Here is a 19,001-nt window from a genome sequence, read left to right as displayed (position 1 = left end):
GTGGGACACAACTGGCACAGCTTGGCAGGATATTTGTTCTAATGTGACATGTCCGTTGAAACAAATCCGAACATGTAACTACTCCCTTCATGACAAGCAACTGCCCTGTTATGTGGCAGTTCTGTGCCAAAAACCCTGTGGGTAAACTCTCCACTTCCCCTCCTAAAATCTGTTATGCGTAGGAAGGCTGAAGTGTTCTACCCCAGAAAAGATAGAGTGATCCCTGGGTCTGCAAAGTCTAATGCCTAGGATCTGTGATGACAGGCATTAGGAGTCCTATTGTCCCTTGTATGGTTACCCACATGCGTAGACTAAGCTCTTTAGGACAGGGGCCGCCTGTTCGTTCTGTGTGCATGCAGTGTCTAGCACGGTGTGGTCCTGGTCTGTGAGTAGGAGGGCTGCTAGTGACTACCACAATACAACTAATAGATAATAACAACAGGGGACAGGAAGCTCTTACAGTGTTTACAGCTGTGGAGACAGCAAAGGGGCCCTTCTCCATATAACTAATGGATCTGCAGAGGTCAGGGACATCCTCGTAGAAACGCTGTCTCTATGTGCCAGCCTCCTGGCTCCTCCAACTCTCAGAGAGTGTAACTCTTGCCAGGAGGGAGCTGTGCTGCTAGGGAATCTCCACCAACCACATCCCCTGGAACATGCTTTCCAGGAAAGGTTGTTCCCTCTGCAGGGACAGGGGCAAGTGAAGAAGCTAGGGCAGACAGGGACAATACTCATTTACACACAAAAGCCTTGAGAGTTTTGAAGGGTGAGGGATGATGCCAGAGTGAACAGACATTTCTTCCCCTCCCAAGTATAGTCACCAGCCCACACAGAGGCTAGTTCTCCCCACTGTGTGTGTCCCCCACCTGGATTTGCTAGGTTCTTGTCCCTTCTGTCCATGGAAGCAGAAGGCATGATAGGGCCCTACATAAATATGAGTTAACTGTGCAAGCGCCAGGAGCATGGTTCTAATGTGCATCTTTCAACATCACTTTTTAGATGGCACTGCAGTTTTCTTTATTCTATCGGAAAATGTAACTTTAGTAACAGTTTAGGCTTATTTTGTTTGTGAAAGCAGGAGCCTGGTAGGGATGATTTTGGGCCATGGCTGGTATGTATGAGCGGTGCCGATTCACTGGCCCACAGCTGCATGAGGGAGTGGGAGCCACAATCACTTCTCCTGTCCATACTCTGCAGTAACCACCAAACAGCCACGGCTGCACTGCATACTGCAAACTGGTGCTATGAGGATTCTGAGCCTCCTTTACATGTGGTAGAATTTCCCTGAGTCCGTGGCAGGGTGTAACATAAACTGAGATGTTTCCATTCTAGCCAGGTGGCCAATCCAGCCAGGGATACATTTGGCCCGCCTTGTCGATCTGAAATATACAACCAAAGGACAGTTATTTATATTTCTGTAAAACTGAGGCTGGTGGGAAACAGTGCAACTGTTGTTTTAATAGCAATCAGGAGGGGTGGGAGGCAGAGTGAGATGGAGACAGGAATGCAAACGTGACAAGGACTGAGAAATTATTTAGGATGCACAACCCAAAGCAAATGCATTCTTCAGTAACACTGTGCAAGTAACCCTATTAGTACTGTAAACTTAACAAAGTTGGAACTGGCTAAGAACAACTGCTGTGAATGACGTTACACTGGAATTCTGTCCCTGCATTAGTCTGGAGAGGACACCGAAATCAAAGTGAAGATGTGTTTATATTTCTGGGCATAAATGAAACCTATATTACTGAAAATTATCTACACACCTTTAGGGGGTCTAAGACTGCCTCTGTCAGTCTGTTTCCATCTTGTGCAGTGGTTATTCACAATGCCTCGGAATGAGCCAGAGGTCCCTATAAAATATAATGTATCTCAGTGAAAGGCCGCCAAGGCACTGTCTCTTTACTCTGGAATTATGGCGTTCATATTAGCAAGTCTACTAAGAAATTCATATTCAAGAATTGTGCACTCTGCAGAAATGTCTCATGGAAATTAGATTTCAAGAGGCGAAAATAGCACAATGCCCCGAGATTACAGAAAGTGCAGATCCTTTTTTGTGTTTTCCCCCATTCTCCCAGCAATTAATGTTTCCCTCTGGCACAATTTGAAGACAATAATTTCCTTTCATTAATTTACTGTCTACCTGTTACAGAACATTATTTTGATGAGTTTTTTAAAACACAAGCACTTTTTTTAAATTGCACTTTCATCATAAATCTGCCAGAAACATTTAATGCCCCCAAGCGACTGCTGAGGGCACTCATCCATGTTGTGCATATTTGGCCAAATGCAGCCCTGGGGTAAGCAGACATCAGTCTCCTGAAGTCAGTGGACTTGCACCTGCTTATATCACAGCTGAATTTGGCCCAATAGCTTTTGCAACATGAAAAACAAGCAGCGGTGACTTTTTATATTCAGATTGTGTGCGACTAAATAATGCCATACAGACAGATTAAATTCAATGTGCTCCACTGCTGGATATGCATATCCACTCTCTTACTAGACTCCCTGTCTCAGAAGCTGACCGGCTTGCTCACTCAGTTTGAGAGAGACCAGGAATGTCCTTTGATCTTGGCCTTAACTAATTCCTCCAGACTAATTTTGCCCTCCCTTCCTCAGGATGGCAGAGAGAAAGGTAGCTGCCACGTCTGTCTGGCCAGCCAGCTCCGTTAATTTCACTCCTTTTGTATATATAAGTGTACATGGACAAGCCCAGTGGCTCGGACCATATGGCCTTGAGATTCCAGACTTCCTTCTGCTCCCTACTTACTGGAGTAGTAGCCACCACCGGCCTCTTATTGCTTCACCTTGGAGTGCTTCAGAGCCATCAAGAATGAGATTGTGCCCAGCTCTACCTAATCCACTGGTTAAAACCGTTCTCAAAATGTTATTAAAATCCTGCCTACCTGACAGTGCCTCTCCCTGTGACATACAGTCACAGTTACAGTCCACAACAGCACCTGAGCTGGATCCCCCTCATTTGAAGAGAGCAGCTGCTGGCTGGAGGTTCTCTGGACAGGGCTTCTCCCCACCTTGGTCAGAAATAGCCCAAACCTGATGGCCTGTTAGATGTGATGGCTGCCATCTTAACACACCCTACATACTTATTCTGGACAGGAACTTCCTGAGCAACTGCGGTTCATACGAGTTTGAAACCTAGATGAGCCCCTACTTATATGCTATCTGCTACCTTGTGCAACACACTGGGGGTTGACCTAGGAACCTCTAGAGCTATCAACATAAGTGTTATGTTGAGTTAAAGAACCAGGATCTGTAACTGAAGGCTGTAACAGTCTCAGGGTCCTCCGTGGATTGGGCATGGGAGGCGGGGGGCATGTAACATTGACATCTTCTGTGACTTTGGGCAAGTCACTTAACACAAGTGCCTCGGTTTCCCCATCTGTAAAATGGGAATCACTATATTTACCTACCTATACCACAGTGTTGTACAACATGTGTAAAGAACTTTCAAAAAGTGCTACCTTCTAAATGCTAACGGCTGCCTTTTTCATCCTAGGAGTCCTATTTACAGCGGCTCAGCTTCAACAATAAATTGAAATGGAACTTTTTTATCGTTATAATGAATACATTAACTTATGCCAGGGCGATTTTATGATGTGATATGATTTCCTTTAGAAGGTGATTTTGAACATTTAATGATACAACCTTAGCTAGAGCTTTTCACTTCTACAGATGCCATAGCAATTGTGTTTTAATGTAAGGATCTTGATATTTTAGAATAAAAAGAGGAACTATTCTTTGATGCAAGCCCAGCATTCCTTCTGGTTTGCTGACGTCCTTTCAGAAGACAAAGGATCTAATTCATTACGGCCTTACACCTTGTATAGTCACTTGCGCCTGTGCACAGTGGGCGTCAAAGGTTAGCATTATGATCTTGTAACATAATACACCCATTTTGCATCGGTACATGGTGCTACACAAAGTGGCAATGATGGAGAATCAGACCCAAGGACTCAGAGAATACTCAGCTCTTAAGGTCTTCAAAATATGATACTGAAATTCCTTGTTTTCAGTTCAGCAATGTGGCTTTGTCTACCTTACAGAATTAAACAGTTACTGAGCATGGCTGTCAATCAGCTTAACTGAACTGGGACAGCTAAACTGCAAACATAGACAAGGACAAACCAAAGAGTGCCGAAGGCAGTTAGGCACTGTCTATACTTGCAGACATGACAGACCTGAGAGAAAACCAGGCAGAGCTTGGCTCTAGAAGGTCTTTCAATTACTTAGCCATAGCTGGACTGAGTGTCTTAGTTCTGGTTCAACCTTTTATAGCCCTTAACTACACCCCTTTTCCCATCACACATTGCTTCAGTTAGAGAAAAAATAAATGATACACAGTGGTGCTGGAATGAGGGCAGCTGGGGATGTGACTGAGCCCCCTGGCATGAAGTAGTCATAACAAACACCCAATACATGGTTTCCATGGTTTTCCATGGTTTCTGTCATCAGCACCCTCCCTAGAAAAATTGTTCTAGCACCCCTGGACCATACATCTGATGTAGTGGAGTTGGTGCTGTTCTGCAAAGCCCTGCTTTGGGTTTAAACTAGTAAGCATGCTCCTAGCCTTAGGATCTGTAACATTGTCACACTTATCTATTCGGAGAATCTTTCTCCTTGCCTCAGCCCTTATGCTTCCAGTCTGGGGTGGAACAAAGGTTTAGTGGAAGGAGCAACCTGGCCAAAAAAATAAAAAGAGAAATTGTAAGGATTGCTGGGACTAAAACCTATGTCTGGGAGCAGCTGACGTTGGCCCAATGCCACTGGGAGGCCATGCAGAGCCTCTGCCAAAGAGCCCTAGAGAGATTAGATGTCACAGGAAGTACCACCCAAAAGGGCCAGCACAACAGCATCTGCAGCCCTCTGATTGGCTCACACTTACTATTAACCCTTGAGGGTGCCCCAGTTGTCTGGTCAACCACACAGACTTCTGGCTTGCTGCAGCTCCGGACCTTGCCTCACTTTTCAATCTCCAGCCCTGGCCTGACTCTAACCCTGACTCTTTCCTCTTGCCTTCCGACTTCAGCCCAGTAACTACTCCTACTCTTTGCTCTCCAACCTTGGCTTGACTGCGACCTTGACTCTTGCCTATTGATCCCAGCCCTAGCAGTTACTCTGATCCCTGCTCGGTGACTACCACCTTATGACTTTCCTTGGTACTGTAACACCAGCCCAGCATTGACCCCTAGGCCAGACTGCCTACACCTTGCTCTCTTAAGGTTTGTCAAGACCCCTTTTGACCACCTCCGCAGAAGCCCCTTAGCAGGGATATGTAAGGGGCAGGTCTATCGCCACCCAAGGGACACCAGGGGGTACCAGATGAGCAGGAGCAGATTGCCCAACTCTGAACCAAGAACCATGTGCTGTGGGCCCCAGTGACAGTTCCTAGCAGAAAATCAGACACTCCACCAGCAGCTGGCATGCTCCCAGGAAGAAAGGGCTGTGCTCCAGGTTCAGGGTGGGCCACTGCCCTCCAACCAGGATCCATAGTACCATCACCTGAACATTTTGATGGGAACTGCCTGAAGTTCAGGGGTTTTCTGAACCGATGCCCATCTCCTTTTCCCACTCTGCCCTCTAATATAACCCACCAGCCAGTCCCAGGGTGGGATTGATGGCCAGCTTGCTAGCTGGAGAAGCACTGGATTGGGCCTGCAGGACAGTGCAGTGTTAACCAGTTGGAACACCTCCCTGAAAGCGTGTTCTGCAATTACTGATAGCCCTTATTGGGTTTGCTCAGTGGAAGCTGCCTCATATGCTGCCTAGTTCCAGCGACTTGTGGCTGATGTCAAATGGAACGAGGCAGCCCAACTTCCCTAATTTCAATGTGTACTTAGTGAGAAGATAAAGACCGAGCTAGCTTGTCTGGAGACCCCGAACAGCTTGGATGCCTTTATTGATGTCTGTCTCCATGTCAGCAGTTGGCTGCATGAACGAAAGAAGAGGGGAACCATGCCACCACCTCACTCACATGCCATGCCAAAAAAACCCAGGCCCAATAACAAACCAATCCAAGGTGATCTGGTCTGCTGATGCTTGACACTGGAAGAGAAGGAAAGGTGACGGCACAATAACTAATGCTTTTATTGCACAGTGCCAGGACTTCCCGTTGCCTCTTGCCCATTGTGGACCTTGACCAGCAAAGAATCAGGAACAAGCAAGCCCAGGTCTGGCTTGTAGGGAAGGCCTGGGCACTGTCAGGCACTATACTCTGGAACTATCTCCCAATCCTAGACGAGAACCTGATCTAGCTCTTGTGGGTCCTCTCCCCACTTCCAAGTACAGATACAGTTACTTACCGTGGACAGGGCATAGTTGATTCCCCGTCAGTGAGCCCTGATCAATTCTGGGACCACCAATAATTTCATAGACACCAAGGCTATTCAAGCCCTACAAATTCCCCTCCGCTTGAAGCCTATGTCCATTCTTGTAGAGATGATAGACGCATTACTGGCCCTGCAGACAGGAATGACCCAGGAAACTGTAACCCTAGAGACTGTACTCCAGTGACATCAGGACAGACTGCAATTTAATGTGATTTATTCTCTATGCTTCTCCCTGGTTCTTGGCATCACCTGGCTGGACCAGCACAATCCTTGTATCTCCTAGTGAGAGAAGAGGATCAGCTTCCCATCTCTACATCACCAAAGGGTCTCCCTGCATTCTGCTAGCCCCAACCTGAAAACTCTAAGGTTTTTGCAGATAATAATCCAGGGCCTGCCTTAGGGAAAATGGCACTGTGGGCATACTTGTATTTTGGCACCCCCCCATTACTCCTTGCCCCCACAGGCTCCCTGGGCTTCCCCCGCATCACTTCTGGGCCCCTTCCCCAGTGTTTAATTTGTATTGAAAGAGATGCCAGAGGCTAGAGCTCAGCCCTGGCACAAATTAAGCACTGGCAGGGCATCCAGATACTGGTGGGCGCTGGCTGGGCACCCAGCTCTGAAGGCAACGCCACCACCATCAGCAGTGCAGAAGTACGGGTGGCATGGTATAGGGTGTATTGCCACCTTTTGGCGCTGCTGCTGTGGCTTGTGGTGCCTGATGCTCGGCATGTGGCTCAAGGCGGGCTTCACACTGTCACACGGTGGCTGCATCTTGCCATAGCCCATGACCCTCCTGGCTCACCCCGGGCACTGTTTCAGGTTTTGGGGGGTGGGAGGAAACTTCAACCATGATTCCAGGGACTTAGGCACCTGAAAACTCTAAGGTTTTTTGCAGATAATAACTTAGGAATTAGCTGACAGGAGCACTGTATCTTATTGTTATATAAAGAAAGAAAAAATATATACAAACTCCAATTAAAGCCATGTTTAAAGTTTATATGTAAATTTAGAATAATCAGGAGATAATACAACAAAAATATTCCCAATCCCAAGCCTTGAGGTATCAGTTCTAGAGCTCTGATACAGACACAGAAACACACGTTTGATACATTGTACACTATTTTTATTAGAGATACATAAAAATAAATAAAATCTGCTTAAAATCTGTGTTACTGCCATTATCTACTCTATTTTAGTCAATTGTTTTTCACTAAAAACATAATTTTAACATGTGATTAAGGTTTTTTTCCTTTTATTAAGAAAGGGAATTTTTTTTAAAATTATTTTGGCATTTATATTTACTGATCCCAATTGTGTATGTGACTCACTAGCATTTGACTCCATCATTGCTATTGTATCATAGTTGGAACTGCATTTATTTTCATGCAGATTTTAAGTTATTTTACAGATATAACTAAAAATACAATTTGAAAATAAACAACCTTCATCTGCCCAGTGTCTAAAGTTATGTGTTTAGCTAATGTTTTTTCAACTAGCACTGCTAAGGTAAGTACAAGCTAAAGTTACGTTCTAGAAGGATACTATTATTTGATTGTACCACTTTAAATAACGAATGACAAAGCACAATATGATAATAAAAGTAATAGTGATAATTACTGCAGCCAGGACAGGTTAGGCATTTTAGAACTCACTACTCAAAGAATTAAATGTAAGCATGAGAGAGAAATAAAATTATTACATGCACAGACCAGTCAAAAAACTAAAATAATTGCACTTGTAAAGAATAAAATTACAGAGAACATATATGCATTGCAGGAAGAACCAACAACAACAACGTAAGTATGTGTTGGGGGGTGAGGGTGAACGAGACAGCGTGTGTGAGCTGGGGGAGTGTGTGAGAGACCACACGCTACCCCTTTAAGAGAGTGGCACTCACCAGCCTGAAGGAACCAGCAACTCCGTCCCTCTCTTGGTGAGCCCTGTCCTCACCCCCACCCCCCACTCTGTGGAGATGGGGTACATGGGCGGGGGGGCCAGGGACACCCTGACATCAACACCTGATTAAGAGAGCTTTAAACTAGGAATTTGGGGGAGATGGTTGGGAGATGTCCAGGTAATCTCCACGCCAGATTTTAGCATTGAGAGGAAAGAAAAGGAAGTAAGAAAGGATACAGCCGTGGGTAGGAGGAAGGGCAGTGTAGATACCAGTCTAATAGGTCATACTGGCTGTAGAATGACAGCGCCTAATAGGGTACAGAATGTGAGTGAGGCCAAACAGCAAAAATTAAGATGTTTGTACACCAAAGCGAGGAGCCTAGGTAACAAAATGGAGGAACTAGAGCTACTGGTGCAGGAAGTGAAACCAGATATTCTAGGGATAACAGAAACATGGTGGAATAGTAGTCATGACTGGACTACAGCTATTGAGGGGTATGTGCTGTTTAGGAAAGACCGAAATAAAGGTAAAGGTGGTGGAGTAGCACTGTATGTCAATGATGAGGCAGAATGTAAAGAAATAAGAAGCAGTGAAATGGATATGACTGAGTCCGTCTGGGCAAAAATTACACTGGGGAAGAAAACTATTAGAGCCTCCCCTAGGATAGTGCTTGGGGTGTGCTATAGACCGCCGGGATCTAATTTGGATATGGATAGAGCCCTTTATACTGTTTTTAATAAAGTAAATACTAATGGAAACTGTGTGATCATGGGAGACTTTAACTTCCCAGGTATAGACTGGAGGACGAGTGCTAGTAATAATAATAGGGCTCAGATTTTCCTAGCTGCGATAGCTGATGGATTCCTTCAGCAAGTAGTTGCTGAACTGACTAGAGGGGATGCCATTTTAGATTTGGTTTTGGTAAGTAGTGAGGACCTCATAGAAGAAATGGTTGTAGGGGATAGTCTTGGCTCAAGTGATCATGAGCTAATTCAGTTCAAACTGAACGGAAGGATTAACAAAAATAAATCTGCAACTAGGGTTTTTGATTTCAAAAGGGCTGACTTTCAAAAATTAAGGAAATTAGTTAGGGAAGTGGATTGGACTGAAGAATTTATAGATCTAAAGGTAGAGGAGGCCTGGGATTATTTTAAATCAAAGCTGCAGAAGCTATCGGAAGCCTGCATCCCAAGAAAGGGGAAAAAATTCATAGGCAGGAGTTGTAGACCAAGCTGGATGAGCAAGCATCTCAGAGAGGTGATTAAGAAAAAGCAGAAGGCATACAGGGAGTGGAAGATGGAAGGAATCAGCAAGGAAAGCTGCCTTATTGAGGTCGGAACATATAGGGATAAAGTGAGACAGGCTAAAAGTCAAGTAGAGTTGGACCTTGCAAAGGGAATTAAAACCAATATATAATCTATAGTCATATAAATAAGAAGAAAACAAAGAAAGAAGAAGTGGGACCGCTAAACACTGAGGATGGAGTGGAGGTCAAGGATAATCTAGGCATGGCCCAATATCTAAACAAATACTTTGCCTCAGTCTTTAATAAGACTAAAGAGGATCTTAGGGATAATGGTAGCATGACAAATGGGAATGAGGATATGGAGGTAGACATTACCATATTTGAGGTGGAAGCGAAACTCAAACAGCTTAATGGGACTAAGTCAGGGGGCCCAGATAATCTTCATCCAAGAATATTAAAGGAATTGGCACATGCAATTGTAAGCCCATTAGCAAGAATTTTTAATGAATCTGTAAACTCAGGGGTTGTACCGTATGATTGGAGAATTGCTAACATAGTTCCTATTTTTAAGAAAGGGAAAAAAATTGATCTGAGTAATTATAGGCCTGTTAGTTTGACATCTGTAGTATGCAAGGTCTTGGAAAAAATTTTGAAGGAGAAGGTAGTTAAGGACATTGAAGTCAATGGTAAATGGGACAAAATACAACATGGTTTTACAAAAGGTAGATCGTGCCAAACCAACCTGATCTCCTTCTTTGAGAAAGTAACAGATTTTTTAGACAAAGGAAACGCAGTGGATCTAATTTACCTAGATTTTAGTAAGGCGTTTGATACTGTGCCACATGGGGAATTATTAGTTAAATTGGATAAGATGGGGATCAATAGGAAAATTGAAAGGTGGATAAGGAATTGGTTAAAGGGGAGACTACAATGGGTCCTACTGAAAGGTGAACTGTCAGGCTGGAGGGAGGTTACCAGTGGAGTTCCTCAAGGATCTGTTTTGGGACCAGTCTTATTTAATCTTTTTATTACTGACCTTGGCACAAAAAGTGGGAGTGTGCTAATAAAGTTTGCGGATGATACAAAACTGGGAGGTATTGCCAATTTAGAGAAGGACAGGGATATCCTACAGGAGGATCTGGATGACCTTGTAAACTGGAGTAATAGTAACAGGATGAAATTTAATAGTGAGAAGTGTAAAGTCATGCATTTAGGGATTAATAACAAGAATTTTAGTTATAAGCTAGGGACACATCAATTAGAAGTAACGGAGGAGGAAAAGGACCTTGGAGTATTGGTTGATCACAGATGTCTATGAGCCGCCAATGTGATATGGCCGTGAAAAAAGCTAATGCAGTCTTGGGATGCATCAGGAGAGGTATTTCCAGTAGGGATAAGGAGGTTTTAGTACCATTATACAAGGCACTGGTGAGACCTCACCTGGAATACTGTGTGCAGTTCTGGTCTCCCATGTTTAAGAAGGATGAATTCAAACTGGAACAGGTACAGAGAAGGGCTTCTAGGATGATCCGAGGAATGGAAAACTTGTCTTATGAAAGGAGACTCAAGGAGCTTGGCTTGTTTAGCCTAACTAAAAGAAGGTTGAGGGGAGCTATGATTGCTCTCTATAAATATATCAGAGGGATAAATACTGGAGAGGGAGAGGAATTATTTAAGCTCAGTACCAATGTGGACACAAGAACAAATAGATATAAACTGGCCACCAGGAAATTTAGACTAGAAATTAGACGAAGGTTTCTAACCATCAGAGGAGTGAAGTTTTGGAATAGCCTTCCAAGGGAAGCAGTGGGGGCAAAAGAACTATCTGGCTTTAAGATTAAACTCGATAAGTTTATGGAGGAGATGGTATGATGGGATAACATGGTTTTGGTAATTAAATATTCATGGTAAATAGGCCCTGTGATGGGATATTAGATGGGGTGGGATCCGAGTTACCCAGGAAAGAATTTTCTGTATTATCTGGCTGATGAATCTTGCCCATATGCTCAGGGTTTAGCTGATCGCCATATTTGGGGTCGGGAAGGAATTTTCCTCCAGGGCAGATTGGAAGAGGCCCTGGAGGTTATTCACCTTCCTCTGTAGCATGGGGCACAGGTCACTTGCTGGAGGATTCTCTGCTCCTTGAAGTCTTTAAACTACGATTTGAGGACTTCAATAGCACAGGCATAGGTGAGAGGTTTTTTGCAGGAGTGGTGGGTGAAATTCTGTGGCCTGCGTTGTGCAAGAGGTCAGACTAGATGATCATAATGGTCCCTTCTGACCTAAATATCTATGAATCTATGAAACACCCCTTCCCCCCGTACAGCAAACGGGAAGCTCCCAGGAGCAGCTGGCCAGGGGTGGCTCCAAGGCAGGAGGCAGAGCCGCAGGGCTGCAGAAGCCAGCAGAGCAGCAGGGGGAGAGGCACCCCTGCTCTGGAGGCGCCCTGTTTATAATGGCATCCTGGGCTTTCGCCCAGTTCACCTCTATGTAAGGCCGGCCCTGTCGGGCTCCTCCAAAAGATGGGAAGGGATCCTACATGGCAGCACCTAGCCAGAACAAACTGCTCCTAAAACTAAGCCCACATCTTCTTGATAAATACCTGGATTGTGCAGAAGATTTTGAATAAAAAAATGTGGACAAGCTACCTCTGAACTGAGACTAGGACAGCCCCATAGGCCTTCAAACCAGAGCAAAGACCCCTTATGATGGATCTATGCAATGTCAGAGCCGAAACTGGAAGCCCTTCGGGTGTATATCCAGGAAAACCTGGCCAAGGGCTTCCTCTGATATTCCATCTCCCCAGCAGTAGTGCCGGTTCTTTTCATCAAGAAGCAAGTATTGCTGTTCCTCTGTATAGACTACTGGGCTCTAAACCAAGTGACAGTCTGAAACAAGTATTCCTGCCCCTAATCTTGGGGTTGCTAGATTGTGTGCCACCTTTCAGAATTTTCACCAAACTGGACTTCTGGGAGGCTTACATCCTAGTGTGGATTGGGTCAGGACACAAATGGAAGACTGCCTTCCAAACCCACTATGGGTACTTTAAATACTTAGTAATGCCATTTGGCCTGACCAACACTAATGTGACATTTCAACACTTTTTGTGAAAGATATGTTTTAAAGATATCCTGGACCAGTATATAGTTATCTATCTTGATGACATACTTGTGTTGTCAGAGAACACCAAGCAGCATTGTTACCATGTCCATTCAATCCTGGAAAGACTACAGGAGTACAGCCTGTATTTGAAACTAGTGAAATGTACCTTTTGACCAATGCTCCACAGAATTTTGGGTTATATACTTTCCCCAGTGGGCATTAAGATAGACACTCCCAGAAGTTAGAGGCAGTTCCCAGGTTCCCTTAGTAGTTGCAACACTTCCCGGGCTTTGCAGACTTTTACTGACAGTTCATTCTGGGCTTTCAGGGCAAATGGCTTCCATGACAAACCTCCTCTGTAAGGCTGTCAAATTTGTTTGGACACCTGAAGCTCACCATGCCTTTGAGCAGCCCATGGCCACTTTCACCACTGCTGCCATTCTGGTTCACTCAGACCCAGCCTAGGCATTCACAGTGGAAGTCAGTGCATCCCCTGTAGCCACTGGGACCGTACTCTCTGAGGCATGGGCCACAGCAATTGCTTCTCCTCTGCTCATATGCAGGGCCATCCTCAGGCACCCGAAAATTTGGGGCACCCCTGGGTCTTAGGGTCCACCCTCCCACCTCTTCCTATGCCTCTTGTGACCCTTCCTGCAGGCTCCCACCAGAGCTGGCTGCTGCAGCTTGGGGAGTCTTCCTCCAGAGGGGATCTAGTACTTAAAAGTGAAAAAGCCTTCCAGCCTGCCAGACCTATTAGCACAACACTGAAACTGTTAAAGAGCCATTCAAGTGATAATGAAGCCATTTAACAAGCATTTGCCAACTCCCAGGTATATACTGTCAGTTTCTGAATTTACTGACAAAAACAGTTGTGCATTACTGTGATACTTACTCAGAACATGTTAGTCTACAGGATCTTAGTTTAAAATTTGCTTTAAAAATATTTCATTCGTGTGTTGCTGAAGATTATTAAATCACATCTCTAAAAAATCCTTGCACAGATTTTTAGATGTACAATTGAGTATTCATCTTTAGCCTTAAATGCTTGGATCTTCAGACATATCGTTTTTTAAATAAATCCTTCAAAAGACCACCCTTACCTAAAATACACATGCAATCCTGAGCTGCCGTCGGGCATAGGGGCACAAGTTTAATAATGCTGCATAGGGCCCCATAAATCCTAAGGATGGCCCTGCTCATACGGCTCCTGAAAACTCACCCCTGCAGAATGAAATTATGAAATACTAGATAAACAACTGCTCTCGATTAAATCAGCTTTCAAAGAATGGTGCCATCTCCTCAAGGGAGCCTGACACATGATGCAAGTCTTTTCTGACCATAAGAAACTTGAATATCTGCAGAAGGTTCAAGTGTTGAATCCAAGACATCTTAGGTGGGCATTATTCTTCTCTCAGTTTGACTTCATCATCACCTATTGCCCAGGAATGGGAAAGTCAACACTTTATCCTGAAGAGGGGAATACCTAGAGGGCAAGGAGCCTGACCAAGAATGATCCTATCTCGTAAAACCTTGCAATTTCCTGAGCACAACAGGAGAGTGGGTTTGTTTGGGGGGGGAAACCTGGATTTGTGCTGGAAATGGCCCACCTTGATTATCATACACATTGTAAGGAGAGTGATCACTTTACATAAGCTATTACCAGCAGGAGAGTGGGGTGGGGGGAGAGAAAACCTTTTGTAGTGATAAACACCCATTTTTTCATGATTTGTGTGTATAAAAACAAACATCTTCTGTATTTTCCACAGTATGCATCCGATGAAGTGAGCTGTAGCTCACGAAAGCTTATGCTCAAATAAATTGGTTAGTCTCTAAGGTGCCACAAGTCCTCCTTTTCTTTTTGTGAATACAGACTAACACGGCTGTTACTCTGGAACCTGAGCACCAATGTACACCAAGACCTGATGGGTTTAATCTGATCCACCTTACAGGATAACCCATTACCCAGGAACTGATGGAAAAGCCTGAGCAAATGAGAACCAGAACCAAAATGCAGTGCTTCACACAAGACTGGGTCACATATGTTGACAGGCACATATATGTTCCACCGGGGTGCCCCTAGAAGGCGGTGATTCACCTCTGCCATGACACACTATTGGTGTGCCTGCTGCATGGCTTCCCTTTCTTATTGAGACCCCATATGCCAGCCAAAGACCAGGATGACACTGCTGATCGATCCTGGGCCTCAATCCTCTGGACTTCATAGTGGAACTCCTTGACTCTGATGGCCACACGATGGTCTTGGCCATTGTAGATAAACTGACCAAAATGGTGCACTTCCTCTCCTGTTGCGGCTTACCCTCTCTTGAAACAATGGCCCAACTCCTGGTGGTGCATGTTATTTGTCTCCATAGGGCTTCCAGACCATATCATCTCTGGCTGAGGCCCATAGTTTGTCTCATACTCTGGGCACAAAATGCTTCGGTTACTGCATGTTCTTGCTTTTACCTTTTCCATGTACCACCTCCACACAGATGGGCAGATGAAGAGGGAGAACCAAATACCAGAGCAATAGCTAAGGTGTTTTGTCAACTATCACCAAGATAAATGGTCCTCCCTCCTGCCTCACACTGAGTTTTCCTACAACAGTTCTGATCACAACTCCATGGGGCAGAGTCCCTTTTTTCACAAATTATGGGGTCCACCCTTGCTTCCATTTGGCGTTACTGGTGACTTCCTCAAACCCAGCAGTCGCTGACTGAATCCAATAGATTCACCATATGCAGGAGGAGCTTGAGAACCACCTCAAATGCAGAAAAGGACAACAAGCGGTATGTGGACTGTTGATGCCAGGAAAGCCCAGCATTCATAGTGGGCCAAAAGGTCTGGCTTGTAGAAAAGTGCCTCTCTATGAACAGACCATCCTGCAAGCTAGACCCCAAGTTTCTTGGACCTATTTGGATTTGTCAGCAAATCAAACTCATCATTTTCAAATTACCGCTTCCCTGGTCCCTTAAGATACACTCTGTTTTCCATATATCACATTTGGAGCCTTACATGGAGGACGCCTTTTCTGACCAGGCCCAACCGCAGCTGCCACAAGGTCACGAAGACTACATCATCTGTGCTATCCTTGACTCTAGATGAGAAGGCTGTACTACCTCATAGATTGGGAGGGCTACGCTCCTGAAGAGCGCTCGTGGGAACATGCTGCCCATGTCTGTGCCCCTGACTTGGTGAAAAGGTTTCATCAAGACAAACCAGGCCTGGCACAAACCTGGAGGAAGGGCATTGCTGAAAAGGGGGCTATGCAAGGATCCCTGAGACTAGAACCCAGGTCTGCAGCACCTGGGGTAGCCTACATCAGCAGGAGTTCATGCAGCACTATTACCAAACAGCACTATGAAGATTAGGCGCCACAAGAAGTACCACCCAAAGGGGCCAGAGTGACAGCACTGAGACCCTTGATTGGCCTATGATTACTATTTAATGCTGGAGGGAGCACCAGGAAGCTGTCCGGGCAACCATACAGATTTCTGGTTTGCTGTTCTCCAGAGCTTGTCTTACTTTCTAGTTTCCAGTCTCTGACCCAAGCCTGACTCTAACCTTACTCTTGCCTCCTGACTTCAGCCTGGTAATTACTCCTGCTCTTTAGTCCCTGACCCCAACCTGACTCTGGCCCTGACCTGATGGGCTGCTTTGGGAACCTGGGCTTCCAAGATCTGTGACTCCAGGGCAGCCCACCAGATGGACTGCCCCACAGCCAGGGCTCCATCCCCTTTTGTGGAGAATTTAGAAATATTTGTTTTTTGTTCCAAAATGTAAACAAAATCAGATTTCAGAACATCGACACCCTCCACAGAACAGGGTGCCTTTTTCCTCCCAGCTCCGTAAGTCAGTCACCGCTGCAGAAGCTGGTCTTGGTGGAGCCACATCTTTGCCCAGGATGGGACACGGGGCCAGATTTGTAAAGGTATTTAGGTGCCTAAAGCATAGGTGCCAGAAGTAGGGCTTCTGGGGGTGCTACTGCACCACCGAGCTTGAAGTGGTTTCCATCATAGCCAGGGTTTACAATTTGGCTTAATGGCTCTCAGCACCCCTACTATACAAATTGTTCCAGCACCCCTGGCTGAGAGATGCAGATAGGCATCGGTTGGGATCTCTAAAAGGATGTAGGAGCCAACTCCCATTGAAATCAGGTGTCTAGGAGTTAGGTTTCCCGAAAGCACCTAGACACCTATTTGGCGTCTGTCTGCATTTTTAGGCACCTGAATACCTCCAGAATCTGGCCCTTAACCCACCAGAATCTGGCCTGATTGCTGCTGGGCACCTGCAACTCCTGTTGATGCTAAAGAGGGTGTGGGTATGCAGTATTCCTCCGAATCAGCCCAGTGCTAGTATTTATGATATCTATGAGGATTTAATGCTTGTGTGATAAATGTATTCAGTCTCTCTCTTTGATGTATGTGTTTGAAAAAAAGTATTTTAGTGATATGGCTCACTTCCCAGTGTTCTGAGAAAGTCACATATGTCCACTTTCCTGTGTAATCTGATAATTTACTGCAATTAGTGTTTGAAATATTTCTGAGCCTCCAGTTACAGTAGTTAACCCGTATTTGTAAAATAAATATTGTCCTTCACTATCACATTGCCCGGTGTTATGTGATCATATAATGAAAGGCCCTATTGCAATGCATGCTGTGTACGCACATGAAGAGTTAAGGTTTTCTGAGGGAGCTTTGCCACTGAATTTCCTAATTTGCATTTGTGGGTTTCAATTATGACTTTAATGTTTGTTAGCTTAGACTTTTTCAAATTAACATTGAAATTTATGGTTGATTTCTGATCTCAGTACTGTAGGTTCATTCCAGCTGCCTGTCCTTTGATAATGGATTTGGAGGTATCTGGTTATCTTGTGCCTATTCTGGCATTTGGCCAAATTAGTCATTAATCCATCCTACCTTGCTTCTACTCATGCCCATCTTTAAAAGAATATATTAAATCCTAACTGTCTGTGTGTCCCCAGAGACCTCAGATCTTTCCTCCCTCTCCTTTTTTCAGTTGATAGGTTTTGTTCTTTTTAGTGCTTATGAAGGATGCTGGATTCCCAGCCTTGGAGCCTGAAGTCCTGTCTCTTCAGAACAAGCACAGCTTTCTCATACTGCCCTGCCCACGTAGCTTAAACCTGATGGGACAAAGTTTAGGAGGGGAGAGAAGGTCGATCTCCATGCCCATTTAACCCTTTGCTGAAATGATAGTTGATGGAACAAATTAATGCCTGGGGACCGGTGGCGCTGATGCGGATTTGGATGTGGATATTTCACTAGGACCTTGACTGACTCCACCTGGCATATTTTATGGAAACCACTGACCAGTCACAACCTACATGGGCTAGGTTTCTCTTCTGAATGTAAAACAAAAACACAACATTGTATTGCTCCATAGATATTTCAGTTGCCTGTGGTATAGCCTCATGGGTTTCCCTCAACTTGTTATTCTCTTGGAGTGAAATTCATCACGGTGCCTAGGCCCTGAGGTGGCTCCCTGCACAGAGATGAATGTTACCCTTGATGAGTAAAATGCTGACTATTAAACACTGCATAGTAAAAAAAAAAAAAAAATTTTAAAGACAAAATAGATTTATTTAATCCAATAAATTGATATTTTTTCAGTTCGCTTTTAAATGATAAATGGGAAGGCTCTTCTTTTAAATAAGATGGTTCTATTTTGTTCCTTGTACATCAAATGAATTCTGTAGATTCAGTTTCTGGGAGCTCACACTTTGGTTTCTCATCATGTGTATGTTTCTGCCTCTCTCTCTCTCCAGAAAATAGGATCAAATTTACTATCCCCTGGATTAGTACTAGCCTGAAACCTTACCATGCTGGTACCAAAGGAATGATAACAGCATCACAGTGAAGACTTCTTTCCTCATTTATGGTGTTGTAAAGTGCTTTGAAAATGTAAGAGTGCATTGACATAGCTTAACATGATATCTGTCCTCATTGTGGTTTTTATTTTAATAATGGGATTTGGAACAATAGCTTAGTATAATAAGTAAGTTTTGAAATATCTACACTTCTTAGATCATAAGTAACACTGACTTAGGCCCGGATCCTGTAATTGGATCTGCCTGGACAGACACTTACTCTCAGATGGAATTGCACTGAAATTATGGCGCTTGGCATGGATCAAGGTCCTACCTATGTGGAGCTGGTTGAAGGATCTGGGCCTTCATGTTTATGATCATGTCTTCCTCTTGCATCTGGCCCAGGAGGCTGATAAATTACAACTTTCTGACACCTAAAGGAGCTCTTCTTTAGCTTAAGTGATAGAGATCTGTGCTCTTGGTGCTGAAGATCCTAGGTTCAGTCCCCCAAGATGACCACAGTGTCTGTATGTGAGCATTCATTACACTGGTATCCTGGAGAATTGACTCAGCTCTTTGTCT

The sequence above is a fragment of the Lepidochelys olivacea genome, assembly GCF_965140295.1.
Source record: "Lepidochelys olivacea isolate rLepOli2 genome assembly, chromosome: 3".
Classification (NCBI taxonomy): Eukaryota; Metazoa; Chordata; order Testudines; family Cheloniidae; genus Lepidochelys; species Lepidochelys olivacea.
Note: the sequence above shows the minus strand (reverse complement) of the source record.